Raw genomic sequence first — 18,201 nt, 5'->3', positions numbered from 1 at the left:
CCTTCATCACATTAAACGAGCTAATAAAATACCTGATCCTGCTCATCCAGACACCTCAAAGCCTGCCGTGGAGTAGATCAGCATAAAGAAGATGTTTGAAGGCAGGGTGAGAGGAAGAAGGAATGGAGGTGACGTCCATGCAGACCACACCACACCATGGCAACAAAGCGACCAATGAAGGCCTGCTGGTGACAGATACCTTCAGACGCACTGTCTTCAGCTAGCCCTTAAATTTCAGACTTAATCAGATTTTTCAGACCACTCAAACATATTTGGGGAAAGCAGTTATGGAGATACACAGGGACCATGAGAAAGGTTTTGAATAAAGCTGATGGCACAATGTTCTTTCATTTTTGAAAGGTTTTGCTGGATGGACATTGGGTACTGAGAACTGCCTTCTCCTTTCTGGTCACCAGTAGAAGTCACAAATAGCACAAGCTGGAAGTTTGAGTTTGCTCCACACCTTTTAACCACCGACAGCAGCTCATGGGGGAGAGCACAGCCCCACCCCAACCGCGGGAGGAAATAACGCTTTGTATGTCTTTATCATAGGTGTGCAAAGTTGGGAAAGCTCCGTTTACCATTGCAAAGACAATGGAAAGCAAGGTTTTTAAACTCTGGTTGAAGAGTTCCACCTCTGAACTTTAACAGTGGCTTGCTTAAGCATCTTTAAAGTGTTATTTTTCAATCTAGTTCCATCCAGCTCTTCATTAGCATTGCACCTGGGCCTCTGACTCACAGCAAACTTCAGAGACTGACAGTTTTTTCCCTCTCCCTTCTTCGAAGAGCACATACACACACAGACACAGACAGAAAACAAACAACAAACCCAGTAACAGATGTTTGGACCATCTCAGATGTAGTATGTCATAAAAAATTACACTGCTACAATGCTCGGAGGTAGGTTAATGTTTAGCTTGGCTTATAGTTTCTTCAGACTCCCGGGGCAGTACTCACTTTAGGGGAGACGCCTCTGTATTTTTTGAAGCCTGGAGCACCCCATCCCACCAGCTGATGCAGAAAGGTTGCAGCTTTCCTTTTTTCTCCCATATCACTGCCAGTAGGACCTTCATTTCTTACCCCCTGCTCAGAAAAGGCTGCATTATCTCTATATTTAGCTGGATCACCTGGGTGGGTATTAATACCACATGCTTCACATAGTCATGTGCCCAACTCCTGCCTCCACTGTGGCTCAGCAATTTAAGGAAGCTGTTAGTGACCCTCAGCTGGTTTTGCAATACTACAATCACATCCACTGTCACAGGCTTAGACTGTGGAAGAAATGCCTATTTTTTTTTGTTTGCTAAGGTGAGATTCCCTTCCATTCCCCATGGCCGCTGGTGACAGACATTTTTGCTGTTTGGTTAGTTCACCATAATGCACAAGTTCACACACTTGCAGACTTGCATCTCTCCTCCTCATAGAGGTCCAAATTTAGACTTCTTTGTGATGGGCAAGGGCAGGAGATGGGCACCCTACTCGAGCCATTTGTCATTCTGCACAAGAATGAGGAACACCAGCAGATTATACCGAAACAGGGTCAGGGAAGACTGGGCAAGAAGTTCAACTTTCCCCACATCCGCCTGTGGACCTAAGTTGACTTTCCTCTACCCTGTTCTTGTTGTTCAGCAATAGAAGCAGCTGGTGAGAAGACTGGGCAGTCACAGAGGTCTTCAGAATATAACTGAATTCTGTGAAAAAAAAAACCCGACACTTTTTGGTACTGCTCTCCGCTGGTTTCCAAGTGGTCAGAATGCTTTCATGCCATTTTTAACCAGAGGAGCCTCACCACAGCCTCCCACTGAGATGCGACATTGAATCTGAATTTCTAGATCCAAAGTAGTCCCTATTGTTTGGACATCAGCTCAAAATGATGGAAAGCCCATTTTTTTCATTCTGTTTAAACAGGCGTAAATAACACCCAAACTACATGTCATATTTTAACACAGTTCAATGGAACACTAATTCTGATTTGGCTTCAAACCAAACTTACCTAGAGTGAACTCCTAAACGATTTTCAATTTTTAATCACCATGAGTGAACTATTATGACTTCCTTTTTTTTTTTAAAAGTGTAGTCTCAGTTACCTGCCTTTTAATTCTCTCTATTGCTATCCCAATTCCTCTCCCTGCCTTTAAGCTACAGAGATGATTAAGACAAGACTGCTGGCAATACCCTCCCTGCCTTTTTTGGAAGGAACATCTGTCTTTCTAGTAACTTTTTTCCTTCTTCCTCCAAGAGAGAAACTTTTGAGCAGCCTAGGGAGCAAGCAAGTTTGTTTTCACAATGAACTGAAAACTCTTTTTGAGTAATTACTGCTGGAATAGTAGTATTTCCACAAATCTCTGGGTTGAACAATGACAGTTCTGGAGGAGGAAGGACAAATAGACACTAACAAAGCGGGTGAGCAGGAAAGGCAAAACATTTTACATGTTTATTGAGGGGAAGCTCCCTAAAATGATGATGGAATGATTGCCTTCATAAAGACCATCGAACTTCCCCCTGAGGATGGATTGACCTCACATGGTTTAGACAGCAGCCTAACTAGCGCTCATGCTAGTTATCCAAGCAAAACACAAGCCTCCAGGAGGTCATTTATTTAATCCTGCAATACATCAGCCTTTGGAGGTCCTGATTTCTCTCCACTGACTTTAAAAGGAGCCATGGATGACTAGCTGTAGCAAGCACATCTAACTCTGAGATGCCTAGGACAAGGCACACGAATCCTACCCTACAGATCCATATAATAACCTCTATATAAAAATAACAATAAAAATGCATTTGTGATTAATCACACATCCATACGAGTTGTGGATGTGTTCCCTTATCAACTATAATACACACTTTCTGTCAGTTTAATGTTTTCCATAAATGTAAGTAGCATCAATTGCTCCAAAAGAGCCCAGTGTTTTGGACCAAGTTACAATTTCTAAGGGAATAATAACTTTGCCTTGATTTGAAGGCAATTAAACCCTCTGCCATAATAGCAGCATAATGACAATGACTATTTTTTCTTTATTTCCTCAGCTTGGAAATTAAAAGGGAATGTTGCACAATGTAATAGACCTGCTACCCCTTATGGACATCAGTATTCTCAGGTCAGTGTGTTCTCCTTTCTGATATGGAAAGTGATGCAGATAAATCCATTTATATATTTTATTTTAATGCCTACTTTCAGTGCATGAAAAGAAGGAAGTTGCACTAGCACTTAGTTGTACTAGCACATTAGCACCATGCCTCTGAGGCATGGCTTGTAGCTTTGCTTCTTAGGTCTACTCCATGCTTTAGGATACTTATTGAATCGCTGTTTGCCCATCTGAGATGCTGAGACTTGCGACTTTGATCGAACAGAAGTTGTATTCAGGTTTAACTTTGCACATGGGGCACAGTCTCTTGCTGCATTGCTGATAAATGGCTTGTGTAGAACACAAACGATGACTTCACCCATGCCAGCTTTTACTGTTCAAAACAACCCTTCAACTAGTCATGCACTTTGAGAGTTTTTTTTCTGGTGCATTAAAATACATGAAAAATCCCCTAATCCTTTATTATTGTTATAGCTACCAGTTTTTGCTTTATGTTCTCACAAACAGTATTTTTACAGCCCTCTGAAAGACTGATTTACTTAAAATTTAACAACACTTATCTCCTAATGTAGTAGTCTCCATATTCAACATTGGCAGTTAAGATCTTATCATAACAAGTAAACTGCTATTATTGTATATCATGGCCATCCTGCCAAGGAACCATTACATAGCAACTCTTATCTCCCGTCACACCAACCCAACCCTTTCCCAAATACCCAAGACAGCAAAGTGCAATGTAAAGTACGCTGTATGAATGATGGCTTCCCAAGAACCCTTCCCATTTAAGCCAAGGTCTTGGCAGCCTCCTTTGAGGCATTTTCCACAATAGCACGTCCAAATGGATTTGGTCTGTTAGTCATCAGGAGCCTGTATGAGCTGGTAACGCAGACCTCAAAATCTGGTGTACTGGGGGCGGGGCGGGGGGTCTCTGTGTGGGACAATCTCCCTTTTTCTTAACTAACTTAAAACTCTTAACTTAAAACTGGGCTCTAACTTAAAACTGTATGTTCCTGATGGAGGTGAGGAGTGGGAGTGGATCTGAACTCTGCAAACACCTGTGCCAGAAGAAGACATCATTAGTGAGCAGTGGCCCTCAGTGCTCCCCATAAGAGATGGCCACCTTGCCAGAGCAGGAGGTAGCGCTGCTCATGTAAGTGCTTTATATAATTTAGTGTCAAAATGAGCTATGGTAAAGCTTAAGAGGCTTAAACAGAAAGTCATACTAGCCTAACTGGCACTGCAAAATGAGTGTAGACTAGAACAAATGTTCTTGGCTTTTTGCTGCTAACTCTGTAACGAGCGTAAATCAGCATGGGCTTTGGATCCAATTCTGCACCATGACAGTCAAAGGGATCTTTTCCTGGTGACCCGAACAGGACCATAGTACCCAGTCCTCACTTGTCACTAACTTCCTGTGTTTTGAGATCATATATTCCCTTGTTAGAGAAGTCATATAGCAAATGGTGCCCCCAGACACGCAAATCAAGTCGATCTTGGTTGGTTTATCATATTACAGTATAGGCATATGGCGCAAAAACATATTTTAGGCTAAGAAAATTGATGTATTAACTTTAGCAGCATCTGTGCTGCACTCAAATTGTCGAACAACTGAAAACTAAAGTTCCTGCTTATTCTTTCCTCTCTCTGCCTTTGCCTGAAATTGATAGACAGCTTTGCTAAGTCATTATCTGGAATTAGGACCTCCAGAACTGGATGCTCTGACGCAGATCTTTATTCTTGTTCAGACAGCATCTAAAATGTGTGTGGCTTATCTGAGGGCTTATCTACCTATTTTGTTTTATCTTGCCTAATTGCAAGCTCAGGCATAAAGAGAATAATTGAGTCCAAAGAGTAAATAAACAAACATTGTATATAGAACTGGGATTAGTAAAGATTTTCTGAAAATTCCCAGGGGTATCTATAGGTTCCTCCTACAGCTGAGCCTGCTTTCTGTCCCATGTCTTTAATGTAGGCCCTGTTCTGTGATGACAAAAAAGTGAAAAGAAAATTCAGGAGAATTATGCAGCTTTAAGTAATGCAGATTAATCTTTGACTCTTTAAAAATATTTCTGACCCCTTTTTGCCTTCTGAACAGGTGCACTGCTCAGTGAGGTGAACGAGGGCAGTTCATGTTTCCAAGGCCATTATTTATTCTAAGATAAGTATTTATTGGTTAAAATGCATTCTGTCAAGAAACTGCGATCCATTTTTTTCTTTATTGCAGATTAACACCATTTCCATTTTAGTAATGCCAGTGACTGCAATGAGCAGGGCCAGACTGTGCAAAACAAACATCCCCTAATTTGTAATCATTTAAATAGGTAAAGCTAGACTTTCATGTTAATGCATCATTAAAAAGAATCCAGGAAGTTCACACGTCTGTTCCTGTATCGCTTGTCAAGCAGCAGAACAGCTCAAAGAGCAGCTCACTGATTTACAGCATCAAACCCACCTCAGCAAGTTTGCCATCTTGTAAAAATTTCTGGTTAGTGACATCTTCAAATTTTACAGGATGTGGAAATTCCATGGGAGGAAATTGAATCTACAGAGCTTGTGCCTTTCTTTGCCCTCTCTTCATTATCTAGTAGCACCAGCTATCTGGTCCATGCGAGCCTGACTGGTTCTCCTCCAGTCCTCGGGGATGGAGGAATGGCTTCATCACCTCGGCTGTCAGTGTTCTTTCACAGTGACTGTATTTTCCAACACCAGAGATTATGTTTACAAAGACCTTTGAATATCAGCACATTTAGGAAATAGTTCAATGTTTTGGAACTATTATTTTTAAAGGGAAAATGAATTTGTCATTGTGGAGTTTACGTTAGCATCTCCCAGGCAGGGTCTAGAAGATACCAATTAATCAGAATCTTTAAACTGTTCCTGATAGCAGTTTGTGCAGCATTTTAGTTTTTTTTTTTCTGAACTCATGTTAATTGGGAAAAATGTGCAGCAATTTCACCTATTTATCTATAAGGCGAGCCATGACTTCTCTAATTTCTCCCATTTCTGAAATGTAGAGCTTCATTAAAGTATCAGGAGATCACCAGCACCTTTCAGAAAATAAAACAGGATAACTTAGGTGTTTGCAACAATTTTCAGGCTTGGAACACAGACAGCTGGTGTGCTGATAACAACTACCCCATTAAAGTAAAATTTGTTTTTTACCATTAACAAATAGGACACAGGTACAACATGTATACCTTTGGCATAGACGAGTGAACTGTATTGCCATTTTTAGGAGAAAAGAGGGCAGACAGATCCCTACGAGCATTGCTGTAAGGATATAACCTGGGCAACATGTGTGGCGCGCGCACACACACTGATTTCACTGCAGTAGTCTGATGAAAGCCAAGTAACTTTGGGGTTTTTTTTTTGCATAAACAGACCAAACTGATATCTCCACACCACTGTTTTAACTGCTCTCTTAAGAGGCTTGCTGTTTCCAGCACTCCCTTTTACGTTTCACATCTTCAAGGCTTGTTCTACACATACACCAGCTGTAACACTTTTAACTCTCCCCATGTAGTTACTGTTATTGTACTGAAAATGCTCCTCTGTGAATGTAAGTGCGCTATGACAGCATAATGTGAGTACAAGCGTGAGAAAACACGTCCATATTCCCACTACGATTGCATCTCTATAGGAAATAATATACATCAGCCTGGGTAAAAACCATGTCCTAATCAAACTGATTCATCAAAATAGAAACAATGCATTGATCAAGCCAACAAATAACCTCTCATAGTGCAAAATTTCAGACTTTGAGACATCAACTCACCAGCTTTAAAGTCTGCTCGTGTTGTTGGAAATTAATTGTGCACATCACTCTCTCTGCTCCATCTGTGCCTTGCTGGGTCAGGGTTGACGGGAAGGAAGCTCCCATTGACACCAGAGGTAGCCCTGCTTGGAGAGGGCTCCCTGAAAATAAGCCTGTGGATTTCAGCGGCACACAAGCTACTGCCTTGGAGAAGAACGGGTCCCAAAATTTAGTGTGCCAGAATTTGGCCCAGAGGTGGAACTTCTATCAAAAGAAGACAACCATGTGCAATCTCTGGTGCCACTGACTCTCTCAATGCTAATTTCTATCCTCATCTTTCTCCTTTCCAAGAGTTTTGAGAGGCTCGTGTTTTTTCTTTTTCTTATAACAACAGTTTTGTCTTTGCGAATATTTGTCTCTGGGTGCTTTTTAGTCCATGGCTCCCCCATATCCAAGTCAATTCTTTTCCACAGCAGCAGGAGACCTGAATTGGGAAAGCTGATTTCTTTTGTACTGTACAAAAAAGTCAGGATGAAACTTGTTGTCTTCTTGCAGGAACAACTCCCAGCCCTTGGTTTTGATATTAAAACCAAAATTTGTTCTTAGAGTAATTAACTAATACACAGTTCAGGCACCGCTAGTCAGGGACAGAGGACCAGGCTCCGTTGATGTGGGCTACGGTTGGTACCAAATATGTTCTGGATATCAGATATTGTTTACACTATTTATCATTTTCACCTTCTAAAAATAACTCTCCGGTATGCAATGTCTCTTCTCAAAAATGAGTAAAACAAACATGAGAAATCAGGGAAATAACTATTTTCTGGTTTTAGACATGTCTTTGACTATGTGAGAGTGGTAGACAAATACTTGATCAACAAATTTATGCATAAGGAAATGGATTTACATGTAAATAATTATATTATTAATGTTAACTAGCTGCGCACATCACAAGGAAAACGTCAGGGAGGCTTGTTTGCAGAGGCTTTATGCTGTTCTTATACAATCATTTTTACTGGAAGCACAGTTTATAGTGGGATAGCAATGATATATCTTTCCCTGTAAAAGCTCCATATATCTTTGGAAATGGTACCAGGCTCTCTGCAGTGAAAAGGGTGAAAAACAAAGTTGGATGACTTCAAAGTTGTCAACCTAGAGTTGAAAATATTCCCTCTTTTGGAATCTCTTGATGTTATTTATGTCCACCTTTCTGGTAGTGATATCCAATGCAGAGAAAAATAATTAGATTGCTAGAAAGATGAAGGTAGAAATGACTGCAAAGGGGATCTTGCCAAGGATTTGGCAAACTAACTTATTTAACATTTTCATAATGGTGAAGGAAAAAATGTCCTTAAATGAAAACATATCTGCCTGGATTATTGAAGTGATGTAAGTGATGAAAAGAATGTAGGCTTGTTGGAGGCTTTCTAGTTCACATGGTGGCATTTCCTGGCAGAAATAACCTGAGAAAGCTTTTATAACCAGATCTTCAAAGAAGCTTCACCTCAATGTCCATTTTTTTTCAGTCAACAGTCATTTTCATTAAAAACTATGCCTCTGTGAATACAAAATCATAGTTTTGCCTATGAAAATTTGGGTGCATGCTGCAAGAAAGCTGATACGCATTGCGTTCCTGGGAAAAAAATTTCCACAGTAAGGTGGAGAACCACTCTGCTGACCCACTGCTGAGTGGGAGAAGGACAACAAGGGCACGGAAGTCTGTATTTTTGCATCTCTGACCTTTCCTAGATGCCTAGTGTTCTCCCACCTCAACGTACTCAGACTCCTGCCTGGAGATACCGTGGACTGTGGATACTTGAGTTGCTCTCCAATGAGTGCTGGGCCTTCCTTCTTGCTCAGGAGAGGCCTGTTCGCCCACCGAGGTGGGTACAGAGTTTTAGGAAAGGGAGCGGGAACGTCCTTGTGCTCACCGTCGCCCTTTCAGGGTGCTGAACCGCTCACACAAACCCTGCACGTAAAACCAGGCAGCGTATTAATGACAGCTTGACCTGAAAAAGTCCTATCCCTGCGCTTTTTCCACCCTCGCGCGCAAACGAGAGTTCAGTGAAGTAATTAAAAAGCACAGCGCTGATGATCACCGCGACTTCATTCCTAGCAGTCAACGGAAAAGAACAAATTGGCTAGTGGGAAAATTTTTTAAGGTTTTCCAAAATGACTATAAAAATGACACATTATCCTTGCCCGTTAGTTGTTTGAAACAAAGCATTCGAAAGGGCGCATTTTTAAGACACTTTACAGCCGTTTCATGGGCAGTTACGAGGCCCTTCATTTCAATTAAGGACACACTCTGGTTTTTAACTGTTTTCCTCAGGATCCTAACCCATTTCGCACCCGCCCTGTCAAAACAGGCCCGCGCCCCCCGCTCCGCCTCCCACTGGCCCCGCGGCCGAGGGTGACGGGGGCGGCCTGGCCCCTCCAGACGCGGAGCGAAGGCGGGAGGCGGTGGCGGGGAAAGAGGAGGCCTAGCACCGGCCGCCGCCCGACCTAACGCGGCCCCCGCTACCGGCGGCCCCCGCTACCGGCGGCCCCGCAGGAAGGGCCGGAGCGCAGCCCGCGGCGCTCAGGGGAGGGCGGTGCGCGGGGGCTCCTCCTCCGCGGCCTCTCCCCGGCTCCGCGCCGCCCCTTCCCCGCCTCGGCCCGCCCCGGTTCCCGGGAGAGGCCGCTCCGCGCCCGGCTGCCGCCGCCGTTTGCCGCCGCCGCGGTCGCGCACTGTGTTGGAGCCGCCCGGTTCCCCCCGCGCTTCCCCGTCTTCTCCGAACCCGGATCCCCGAGCCGCGCCCGGCGCCTGGCGGCGGCTCTCGGCGGCGGGGGAGCCGCTCCGAGCGGCGGCTCCGGAGGTGAGCGTCCCCCGGGTGCCGGCGGGGGCGGGCGGGGGGCTGAGGGGAGCCGCTTCCCCCGCGGAGGCCCGGGCCTGGGCCTGGGGCGGGGGGCTGTCCGCGGGGCCGTGCTCGCCACCACGTCCCCCAGCCGCCGCGCGGCCTTTTTATTCCCTTATTTCTCCCTGTGTCCCCCCGTCTTCCCCCCTCCCTCCCCCCCCGCCCCGCTCTGGGCGATGTTTTATTCATGACCCCGCCGGGCTTTGTAGGGAGAGCGGGCGCCTTCCTCCGCAGTTCGCCAAGTGCTGCCAGACCCCGGTTCTGGGGGGGGGGGGGTGGGTCAGGGCTTGGAGGCGAAATGGCTGTAGGGTGGGCAAGGTTTTCCCATCCGGACGGGCAGCCCGGGGGTTCGGACGGCGGCTGTGTGGTTTGGGGGGTGCCGGGGCTGAGGAGCGTTGCGAGGCGGGGGGGTCTCTGGGTGCGTTTCCCTCCGCTCGCAGAGGGACGTGGCTGGCCGCAGGTCTGCCGGCCTCATGGAGGAGAAACAAGTCACCGTGAGGCTTTCTGTAAGCAGATTTTATATATATATATATATATATATAAAAAAATATATGTGTATCTTCTCTTTCAAGGGTTCAGCAGCAAGCCTATTGCAACACCGAATGCCTGTACGCCAGGCGGCACTTACACCGTCACCGCGTTAACTGTAGATGTCAGACTGTGCTTGCACTGATGTGGTGTCAGATTCGTAATAACACGCAGAAATGGTGAATTCGGTGCTGGCTGAGCGTGATGGGAGATGGCACAGGCTCAGCAGACGTGGATGGAGTTGGTGGAGCCTCTTTCCACCCTGGTGCAGGGCCTGCTGTGTAGGTAGTCTCCCGGTGTGAGCAGATCATAGGGGCACTAGGATAATTGTTACAGATTCGTGGGTGACTGTGGACTCGGAGGAGTAGATATTTGAGCCTGGAGCAGAGATACTTAGCTTGCTTTCCCTTACAAAGGTATTCAGATACGTGTTGGTTAGAGAGTCGTTTGCTGATGCCTCTCTGCTCTGTAACTTCTGCGATGAGGCTGCCGCCATGGGTATCAGTCAAGAGGATGAGTTCTGTTGCATGCTATAGAAAGCTGGATGCGATCAATAAGCAGTTTCGTATTAGCCCCCGATGCTGCCTCTTGATTTCTCCTGAGCTGGTCATGGACTGGTGTACTAAAACTGAGAGATGCTGATTTTGTTGAATGCTGAATGTTGTTGAATGCTGAATGTTTCCCATTCACCTGCCCTTCACCTTCCCCATGCCCTAGTTGGTGGGATTTCCCTGGAAAAGTTCTAGTCCTGAGTCTGTTCAAAGAAATAGGTGTGTTTTTGTTTTACTTTTCTAACTTGCTGTTTGATAATAGCGGTAAGGCTACATGTTTCTGAAGATCTCCCATGTATTGGGGGCTTGGAGGTATTTGCCCTTTGGTACAAGTGGAGTGCACTGGTATTGCCTGATGTTGTTTAACCTTATATTATCTTAAGCGTTGTATGATAAGGCAGCTTGATTTGTTTAAGACTTTATGATGATGCAATACAGTAATAATTATAAATCTTCCTATTGTCTGAAGAATCTTTAAATACTACTCTGTCTCCAGAGGCACATCATGTGTGTTTATTTCCAAGAGGCACAGGCATGGATGAGCAGTGTTTGATATTTTTGAGGTGGGAGGGCAGGAGCAGTTTGGAACTGGTACTGTAAGTTGTAATTTATGGGTGTGACGTCACGCGGGAGATAAGCTTTTATGGGATCTGCCATGTAAATTATGGCCTTTGTTTATATACGTGCAATTACTTGTTTTGAAAATCCACACTGTATAGTTTGCTTAATAGCCTGCACTGGAGCTGTGAGTAAGATCTAGCAGAATGTGCTTTAATTGTGCAATATTGTTCAGCAGTTGAAAGCTTTTGCTTTACCTTGTGCTCGCAGCCTGCACCAGGTGTGAAGTTACTACGTCGCATCTGCATGCCACGATATGTCTGGTACAGCAGTTGACTGTGAAAGCAGTGGCTGGGTACTTTTATTGTTTTCTTTCTCCATTATCTTTTTCACTTCATTTTTTAAAAGAAGCGAGATGCTGAAATGAGTGATTTCAACTAATTTGTGCCGGAGAGAGCAGCTTGGTTATTTACGGCTGCTGTAGTTTGTTGTGCAGTCAGATTAACATAGGTTGAAATGATCATTCAGCTTTGGGTAAACAAATGATATATATATAAAATTGTGGATCAGAGTGACTGTTACATCAGAGATCCACTGCAGTTAGCGTGTTGGAAGTACTGGAGAAAAACACAACGAGTGTAGACAGTAACAGAGTAAATAAGTTTTTTGTAAACTTCTCAGGATTATAATGCACTTGCTATTGACTGTCTGTACTGCAGGAGCTTCTGTGCAGCGTTAGATTCTGCCCACATGCATGGGCAAACTTACTTTCAGCTTCATTTGGTTGACAAGCAAAGGCCTCGGCAAACGTCTTTGTGCACAGCCCGATCGTGCCTGGGGTGCTGTGCAGGCTCTGCGCTAATTGCAGCGCAGATGTTGCGTCTAGATGACCAACACTCAACTGGAAGCTTTTTAAATTAAAAAAAAAAAAAAAGTAATTCCAGCCATGTTTGCTGAAGCTGGCAGCCCCTCAACCGGTCCATTATTAATTGGCTATTTCTTGCTGTTGTGGAAGCAGCGTTGCTGCAGGAGAGATTTTTAAGGCTGGTCTCCCTGAATCTGCTCAGAGAGGAGGTGATGACGTGTGCCCTGCATGGCAAAGGTCGGCACAGGCGTTGCTGTGTATCGAAGGTGGGACCCCGCCAGGAGAGACAAGAAAGGGAAAGGTGGGAGCCTGGGATGTGGGGAAGGTAGCTAGAGCGCGGGGAGGAGAGGGAGTGTTTGTCGGCGTTACGGCAAGGACCTCTCTTTGCGTCTGTGCACGCAGTGCCTCGCTTGGACCCTGGTCTGTGGTTGCAGCGCAGTGATCTCGCCTGGGCTCTAGTGCTCTGGAAGTGGGTCTTGCTCTAAAAATTGTGAAATATGCCCACTGTTATTACAGTATGCAATGGCGTCAAGTGTTTGGGGGAAAGGAGGAATAACTGACTCCTGGCAGTCAATTTTCCAGAGGCCTTCGTGTTCATGTGGAGCCTGAGCCCTTCCAACCTTCCTCTTGTTCAGGGAAAGGTAAGGTACCCTTGAGGATGCTACTCTTCTGTCCTTCAGCAGAAGATGACAGAACAGGACTACGTTTTGGATATGCATTGAAAAATACTCCAGAAGGGGTTTTAAAAATTATTACTACTACTTATTTCCTTGCTGCCTGCGTTTAATTCTATATAAGTGGGCAGCTAGGGACTTCACAGGTGCTTGCAAATCTATGTCGCTATGCTACTGGCTCATCTTTGTGCTGGGTAACATTTGTGACTGAATGTACACTACCACAGTTTGGGTATACTGGAAACTAAAGAGGTACTTCTGTGAATAGGTAATATTATTGAGGCTATATTATTGTAGGACCTTCAGAGAGGAGGTAGTGTGGAATGTGATATTAAATCAGTAATTTTAAGACTATTTCTTTTAATGGTACTAGTCTGCTTCAGCTCTGACTTATTAACTTGTTGATATCTTATTCTCTTCAATTTTGTGGACTGAATAAGTGCAGTTACTCTTTGTCGGTTTAGAGATCTCTCTAGCTCAGTATCTTTTCTGATGAGGCCACTTACAGGTGCATAGAAAAACTGTAACTGCGGAGTTTCCTCCTGGTAAACCCTTCCTGCAGTCATCACTCAAGGCAGCCTTTGGGCTGGCAGTTCCATTGAGGCTGTTGTGTTTAATAGCTGCGGATGGATTGTCTTCTCTGAAAAATTATCTAATTTGTTTTGAAATTTGTTTATGGCATCAGTCACAAGATCCTATGTTGGTGAACTTCTGGTATAATGGTGCACTCTGAAAAGGATTTTTTGTTTTACGGCTTGCCATTTGAAGTGCCTGCTCTGTGATTTTTATCTGAATTCTGCAAAAATATCTTCCTTTTTAGATTTTCACATGGAAAAATACTATGTGTGGGGGTGTTAACAGATCTTAGAACGTATTTAAAGGTACCTGCTGTATGTTTGCAGTAAGGTTTGTTCCCAGCCCCATTTACAGTCCCGTTTCACAGACATGTACCATTATGGCTGTCACATTTAGGTGATTGGATGCAAAAAAATGTTCAAACACAAGAAGTGATGCGATTTCTGCAGCTATACATCCTGTACATAGATTGCAGTAAGTCTTGATTTGGAACGACTCAGACTACAAAAGAGTTGCTGTATGCCAAGGAGTGACTTCAGCAGTGTTGTTTGAAGTTCTTGCCAAAGTAAATCTTTGCAAGGTATCTGGTGCAACATTTTAGGGGATGTAGAAGGATGCAGGGAACAGAATTGATAAATAGTATTAAAGAGCTTGAAGTTAAGAAATACAGATCCCAATAACTGCAGCAGCATGCAGTAAAAACAATGACTTGGTCCCTGAATTGTTCTTTAGGTTAGCTTTCAACACGCCATCAGGAATAGGTGGGTGTTTAAAAGTTGTGTTTTGAATTCCACTTTTCCTTCATGTAACAGGCAAGTGGGATCTTTTGACTGTGAATTGACCTGCAGTATTTGCTTGTGTACTGGTGATCTGGGAGTCTGTCTGGGCTACAGGGGCCATCTGGGTTACAGAGTTTGTTGTGCTAAACTTTGGTACTCATGATAACTGCAGTTATGTTTGGCCTCCAAAGGTTGGTAATTTCTTTATTATTATGGCAGCTTCTGAAACCTTATTGATAAAAATCAGCAAAATTTTCATGTTTTTGAAGCAAACAGAAAACCTTCATCTTGTCATTTCTACTGTTACTCCACTCTTAAGCCTGTAAACTTATGATTAAAGTGGGTGGAATTTCAGCTTACTGGTTTCTGGGTGGGATAATAGTAGAGAGTGACCAAACAAATGTTTTCTGTTTGTTTTAAAAACAGAGACACTTACATAATGATGCTATACGCAACAACAGTACATGCATATGGATAAGGTCTCTGCAACGGAGGATTAATCCAACAGCATCCCTTGCCTGCGTGTCTGCTGTCGCTTGCTTCAAAGGAAGGTAATTCTGGAGTGAAGAGACGCCAATGCCGAGTGATTTCACTGGAATATTGGTCGAGCCCTGAACAGCCTTTAGGCAGGGCTCTGGGTTAGAGGTTTGGAGAAAGAGATTTTTAAACCATTATGAGCTCTTAATTTATCTGAATCAGAACGAACCATTCTTTCTCTTTTGTGGAGCACTGCCTGTGTTTTGAGCTCTTTGCAGAGATTTGTATCTTAATGTGTGGCGTATCTTAATGTGTGCTTAGTAAAGCTGAGGCTCCATTTTTGAGAGTGGAGTGCTATTGCTAATAATAAAAAATATCCCAAACCAGTGAACATGTCTGAAAGCATCAGGATCACATCAGAGTCTTTCCTCTTAGTGTGGAAGTGGCCTCAGTTTGTTTTTCGTTTGTCTCTATTTCTCTTAACAGAAAGTAATAGACTTTATCCATCAAGTTTGGAAAAAGATAAAAAGCAAGTTCACTTGAAATATGTATTTAATAGGAATTTTTTTTCCAGGATCTATATATACAGGTGGGCATTTTCCCAAAAGGGTGTGTTAGGCATTGAGGCCGTAACTACGTTGTTGCTAACCAAAATTCCAGCCCTGAACATATCTATAAATACCATAGCCTCGCCCCTTTGACTCCGTGAAACGATACGTAGCTGGAATCATTTCGTACATCGGGACATAAAAGGACCTTGGTGAACTTGTGCTTTTACAATAAATAAGGAAAAGTTTATCCAAGTTGCCCAATATAGGAGTTTATCCACACAAAGGCAGCTCTTTATTCAATGAGGAGGAGGGATTTACCTTTTAGACTGTTCTCCTTAGGCTTTTTCTCTCATCCCATCCCAAGTTTTTATTAATAAAAGCAAAACAACTTTAATGTGATTACGCATATTTGACAGACAGACCTCTGTGTTTTAGAGTTGTGGCTAATTAAATTTGTGGAGCCTGTGCAATTTAGGATATTGGGCAGGGAGATTGTTTTAGTAGGAAGACCCAGAGGAAGGAACAGATTGCTCTCCCTGCATTTCTTCTGGTGGCAGCAGCATTTTCTGTGAACCTCGCAGGTTTCTAGATGATGTGCTGGTGATGTTGATGTGCAATTTCTGGGGAAACTGGCTTATTGAAGTTTCTAATTGGAGCATTAATTTTAAATTGTGATTCAATACAGTCCTGAATGTGGGATATTTACGCACCTCCACTAGAAAGCAGTCTGAAGGAAGAATTGGCTGGTAAAGCAAAACAAACGCTGTGTTTTTAAGGGCTGGTAATGGGCTGTAAGCCCATTTCAGCTTCAACTTTGAAGGATGACTAAGATGTTTCTCTCTTCTGGCAACACCCAGTTTGGATCCTACTCCTTAATTCTGTCTACAGGCCTACTAATCTCAGCTGCATCTTGAAGGGAACACAGCTGATGCGCAATAAATGTGCGGGAGTTTGGTCTTTTGTTGCAGATGGATTTACACGGCGCTCCGTCACGAGGAAGCCGCCTTCAGCAGCAGGGTGTTCTCTGAAGTAGGATCTTTAAAGATGTGGTTTGGGCTGCTGCACGCGGTCAGCGATGTGATGCTGAAGGACAGGGTACTGTTCCTTTTCTTCCAGTGCAGTTGTGCTTGTTGTGTATGCGCAGTAGCTGTGGGCTGGTGGATGCCCAGAGGCTCAGCTTTCTGTTCTGAGCCTTTATTTTTGCAGGAATCTGAAACAGCAGAACCGAAGCTGCTGAATCCAGGGGAGCAGATCTGGCGGCTCTCCCCTTCACCCACCACAGAGATGCGTAGAGCAGAAACTCGCATAAGTGCTTTGGGGAATTGTTTTATTAGCGAGTGAAAGAAGACCCAACCAGGGTTTTCTCATACTGTCTCTGATATTTTTACCACCAAAGTTCTTATGGACGTAGTTGTTTTTTTCATATGATTTATGTTTTTAAATTACTACCTACTGTTCAGGTGTGGGAGCCTATAATTTAAAAGTGTCTAGGCAGTGCTACTGAATTGAAAATCAAAACCTCCCAATGAACAAGCTTCTGAGATAATTCCTCTTGTTTTTCCTCCGTTTGAGAGAAAAAAAAACAGAGGAAACTGTATCCGTTCTGCTTTGGTCATGTTAGATAAGGTATATCTTTGAGATTAAAAAGTCTTGATGCTTGTGGGAGGAGGGGAGTGCTTCTTTCTTTTGTCTCAAACATTGCAGCGGAGGATACTAATTAACCACCAAACAAATGGGGTTTGGGGGAGTTTGCCTTTGCTATCGCAGTGAAAATGTTTTATTTGGATGAGCTGCGCGAATTACACCCGCAGGCGTTCATACAGAGATAAATCAGCCTCTGGCTGCCCAAAAATCTTCCTGTTTCAGTCTGCAGAAATACGCCAGGAAAGCTTTTGAAATGGCAACAGCCAGTCTGCATGTTCCGGAGCAGATTGTGTACCGGAGACCGCGGCACAGCCCTGAGCAAAGACGTCAGCAGCGAGGAGTGACTGTCATCCCCAACACAAACAGACAGACTCCATCAGCATGAGAGACCAGCAAAGAGTGACGCAACACTAATGGGCAGAGGTGATGATTGTCAGCTCAGAATATACAGTTTGTTGTTCTTCCCCAACTAGAGGAGCTGACTCTGAGGTGGATTTTCCTATAACTAGCATTCTGCATCTTTTGATATTTTGGCAAGAGTGAGACTATTTCCCAAAAAAAAAAAAATGGAATAAGAGGCCTCAGGCTTAGTAACAGCATTTAGGAGAATAATAAATGCTCAGCCTTGTGAAGCTACATCTAGTTGTACATTTATTTGGAGATTTTTACAAGCCTAATGGAAAATTGTGCACTTGACTCTTCACTATGCTGCAGTGGGATTCAGGGGACCTAATTTCCCTAAGACTATGAAAACCGCAGGCTTTGTGAAGTAGTTTTTGTTTGCCTTTACACTTCTGTGCTAGTCTCTGGGCCTTTTTTCATCCACAGCAAATGCTTGCGTGCTGCAGCAGAAATAGTTTAAAAGCCAGTGATTTGAGAGAAAAAAAGCTGGAGCTCCTTAGATGTGCGAGGACTGGATGAAGTAGGATTAATCTGGCATTAGGGCAGAAATTTGTGGGAGAAGCCTGATCAAGTGACTGGCTGGAGAGAGGAGGGGGTCGAGAAGTCCAAGTAGCTTTTTCAGCCAAAGGGGGATCAGGCTGACATCTTTGTGACAGGGATTTTTGCCTGGCCTCTCCCACAGACTCTGGGTAGCTGTCATGTACTTCCCCCGCAGTTGCTCGGCATTCTGTGAGCTCATGCCTTAAAAAAAGGCTCTGAGAGGGAACAGCTTTCCAGAAGGTCGTTAGAAATTTAATCCTGCAATCTAACGAGGTTTGTGAGTTACCTGTAACACAAATAACATTGCTGATGACTGCTT

At 43.9% G+C, this 18,201-nt stretch overlaps 1 protein-coding gene across 1 annotated transcript in view; it reads left to right on the top strand.

Moving 5' to 3' along the window:
* Positions 1-9,491: 9,491 nt before the first annotated feature.
* The window catches only part of C8H1orf21 (chromosome 8 C1orf21 homolog), a 119,394-nt gene continuing 110,684 nt past the window's right edge, over positions 9,492-18,201 (top strand). Inside the window, exon 1 of the mRNA XM_086753554.1 lies at positions 9,492-9,698. The gene's annotated coding sequence lies outside the window, so the exon portion shown is untranslated. The remainder of the gene's footprint in view (positions 9,699-18,201) is intronic.

The sequence above is a fragment of the Chlamydotis macqueenii genome, chromosome 8 (assembly GCF_036417535.1).
Source record: "Chlamydotis macqueenii isolate bChlMac1 chromosome 8, bChlMac1.mat, whole genome shotgun sequence".
Classification (NCBI taxonomy): Eukaryota; Metazoa; Chordata; class Aves; order Otidiformes; family Otididae; genus Chlamydotis; species Chlamydotis macqueenii.
The sequence above is the reverse complement of the archived record's forward strand: the minus strand, read 5'-3'. Positions and strand labels throughout refer to the sequence as shown.